The sequence below is a fragment of the Symphalangus syndactylus genome, chromosome 12 (genome assembly GCF_028878055.3).
Source record: "Symphalangus syndactylus isolate Jambi chromosome 12, NHGRI_mSymSyn1-v2.1_pri, whole genome shotgun sequence".
NCBI lineage: Eukaryota > Metazoa > Chordata > Mammalia > Primates > Hylobatidae > Symphalangus > Symphalangus syndactylus.
Window position 1 is genome coordinate 103,729,993 of NC_072441.2, and position 4,191 is coordinate 103,734,183.

Sequence of the window (4,191 nt, forward strand, 5' to 3'; positions counted from 1 at the left end):
TTCCCAATGTAGGCCTCTTAGCGCTTAGCATGTCCAATTGCAGTTTCTACAGAAAGAGTGTTTCAGAACGGCTCAATCAAAAGTAAGGTTCAACTCTGTTAGTTGAATGCACAGAACAGAAAGAATTTTCACAGAATGCTACTGTGTAGTTTATATTTGAATATATTCCTTTTTCCACTATTACCCTCTTAGCGCTCCGAATGTCCACTTGCATTTTCCACAGAAAGAGTGTTCAGAACTGCGCAATCAAAAGTATGGTTTAACTCTGTTAGCTTAATGAACATATCAGAAATAAGTTTCACACAATGCTTCTGTGTAGTTTTTATTTGAAGATATTATTTTTCCCAATAGAGGCCTCTTAGCGCTCAGAATGTCCAATTGCTGTTTCTACAGAAAGAGTGTTTCAGAAAGGCTCAATCAAAAGTAAGGTTCAACTCTGTTAGTTGAATGCACAGAACAGTAAGAAGTTTCATACAATGCTTCTGTGTAGTTTATATTTGAACATATTCTTTTCTCCACTGTTACCCACTTAGCGCTACGAATGTCCAGTTGCATTTTCTACAGACACAGTGTTTCAAAACTGCTCAATCAAATGTATGGTTTAACTCTGTTAGCTGAATGCTCAGATCAGAAAGAAGTTTCACAGAATGCTTCTGTGTAGTTTATATTTGAATATATTCCTTTTTCCACTACTACTCTCTTAGCGCTTCAAATGTCCAGTTGCATTTTCTACAGAAAGAGTGTTCAGATCTGCTCAATCAAAAGTGTCTTTTAACTCTGTTAGCTGAATGCACAGATCAGAAAGAAGTTTCACAGAATGATTCTGTGTAGTTTATATTTGGAGACATTCCTTTTTCCACTATTACCCTCTTAGCGCTCCGAAACTCCACTTGCATTTTCTACAGGAAGAGTGTTTCAGAACGGCACAATCAAAACTAAAGTTCAACTCTTTTAGTTGAACAAACAGAACAGAAAGAAGTTTCACACAATTCTTCTGTGTAGTTTTTATTTGTAGACATTCTTTTTCCCAATATAGGCCTCTTAGCGCTCAGAATGTCCAATTGCAGTTTCTACAGAAAGAGTGTTTCAGAATGGCTCAATCAAAAGTAAGGTTCAACTCTGTTAGTTGAATGCACAGAACAGAAAGAAGTTTCATACAATGCTTCTGTGTAGTTTATATTTGAACATATTCTTTTTTCCACTATTACCCACTTAGCGCTACGAATGTCCAGTTGCATTTTCTACAGACAGAGTGTTTCAAAACTGCTCAATCAAAAGTATGGTTTAACTCTGTTAGCTGAATGCTCAGATCAGAAAGAAGTTTCACAGAATGCTTCTGTGTAGTTTATATTTGAATATATTCCTTTTTCCACTACTACGCTCTTAGCGCTCAAAATGTCCAGTTGCATATTCTACAGAAAGAGTGTTCAGATCTGCTCAATCAAAAGTATGGTTTAACTCTGTTAGCTGAATGCACAGATCAGAAAGAAGTTTCACCGAATGATTCTGTGTAGTTTTTATTTGAAGACATTCCTTTTTCCACTATTACCCTCTTAGCGCTCCGAATCTCCACTTGCATTTTCTACAAAAACAGTGTTTCATAACTGCTCAATCAAAAATATGTTTTATCTCTGTTAACTGAATTTACAGATCAGAAATAAGTTTCACAGAATGCATCTGTGTAGCTTTTATTTGCAGATATTCTTTTTCCCAATGTAGGCCTCTTAGCGCTTAGCATGTCCAATTGCAGTTTCTACAGAAAGAGTGTTTCAGAACGGCTCAATCAAAAGTAAGGTTCAACTCTGTTAGTTGAACGCACAGAACAGAAAGAATTTTCACAGAATGCTACTGTGTAGTTTATATTTGAATATATTCCTTTTTCCACTATTACCATCTTAGCGCTCCGAATGTCCACTTGCATTTTCTACAGAAGGAGTGTTCAGAACTGCGCAATCAAAAGTATGGTTTAACTCTGTTAGCTTAATGAACATATGAGAAATAAGTTTCACACAATGCTTCTGTGAAGTTTTTATTTGAAGATATTATTTTTCCCAATATAGGCCTCTTAGCGCTCAGAATGTCCAATTGCAGTCTATACAGAAAGAATGTTTCAGAAAGGCTCAATCAAAAGTAAGGTTCAACTCTGTTAGTTGAATGCACAGAACAGAAAGAAGTTTCATACAATGCTTCTGTGTAGTTTATATTTGAACATATTCTTTTTTCCACTATTACCCACTTAGCGCTACGAATGTCCAGTTGCATTTTCTACAGACAGAGTGTTTCAAAACTGCTCAATCAAAAGTATGGTTTAACTCTGTTAGCTGAATGCTCAGATCAGAAAGAAGTTTCACAGAATGCTTCTATGTAGTTTATATTTGAATATATTCCTTTTTCCACTACTACTGTCTTAGCGCTCCAAATGTCCAGTTGCATTTTCTACAGAAAGAGTGTTCAGATCTGCTCAATCAAAAGTATGGTTTAAATCTGTTAGCTGAATGCACAGATCAGAAAGAAGTTTCACAGAATGATTCTGTGTAGTTTATATTTGGAGACATTCCTTTTTCCACTATTACCCTCTTAGCGCTCCGAATCTCCACTTGCATTTTCTACAGAAAGAGTGTTTCAGAACGGCTCAATCAAAACTAAGGTTCAACTCTTTTAGTTGAACAAACAGAACAGAAAGAAGTTTCACACAATTCTTCTGTGTAGTTTTTATTTGTAGACATTCTTTTTCCCAATATAGGCCTCTTAGCGCTCAGAATGTCCAATTGCAGTTTCTACAGAAAGAGTGTTTCAGAACGGCTCAATCAAAAGTAAGGTTCAACTCTGTTAGTTGAATGCACAGAACAGAAAGAAGTTTCATACAATGCTTCTGTGTAGTTTATATTTGAACATATTCTTTTTTCCACTATTACCCACTTAGCGCTACGAATGTCCAGTTGCATTTTCTACAGACAGAGTGTTTCAAAACTGCTCAATCAAAAGTATGGTTTAACTCTGTTAGCTGAATGCTGAGATCAGAAAGAAGTTTCACAGAATGCTTCTGTGTAGTTTATATTTGAATATATTCCTTTTTCCACTACTACGCTCTTAGCGCTCCAAATGTCCAGTTGCATTTTCTACAGAAAGAGTGATCAGATCTGCTCAATCAAAAGTATGGTTTAACTCTGTTAGCTGAATGCACAGATCAGAAAGAAGTTTCACCGAATGATTCTGTGTAGTTTATATTTGAAGACATTCCTTTTTCCACTATTACCCTCTTAGCGCTCCGAATCTCCACTTGCATTTTCTACAAAAAGAGTGTTTCATAACTGCTCAATCAAAAATATGTTTTATCTCTGCTAACTGAATTTACAGATCAGAAATAAGTTTCACAGAATGCATCTGTGTAGTTTTTATTTGAAGATATTCTTTTTCCCAATGTAGGCCTCTTAGCGCTTAGCATGTCCAATTGCAGTTTCTACAGAAAGAGTGTTTCAGAACGGCTCAATCAAAAGTAAGGTTCAACACTGTTAGTTGAATGCACAGAACAGAAAGTATTTTCACAGAATGCTACTGTGTAGTTTATATTTGAATATATTCCTTTTTCCACTATTACCCACTTAGCGCTCCGAATGTCCACTTGCATTTTCTACAGAAAGAGTGTTCAGATCTGCGCAATCAAAAGTATGGTTTAACTCTGTTAGCTTAATGAACATATCAGAAATAAGTTTCACACAATGCTTCTGTGTAGTTTTTTTTGAAGATATTATTTTTCCCAATATAGGCCTCTTAGCGCTCAGAATGTCCAATTGCAGTTTCTACAGAAAGAGTGTTTCAGAAAGGCTCAATCAAAAGTAAGGTTCAACTCTGTTAGTTGAATGCACAGAACAGAAAGTAGTTTCATACAATACTTCTGTGTAGTTTATATTTGAACATATTCTTTTTTCCACTATTACCCACTTAGCGCTACGAATGTCCAGTTGCATTTTCTACAGACAGAGTGTTTCAAAACTGCTCAATAAAAAGTATGGTTTAACTCTGTTAGCTGAATGCTCAGATCAGAAAGAAGTTTCACAGAATGCTTCTGTGTAGTTTATATTTGAATATATTCCTTTTTGCACTACAACGCTCTTAGCGCTCCAAATGTCCAGTTGCATTTTCTACAGAAAGAGTGTTCAGATCTGCTCAATCAAAAGTATGGTTTAACTC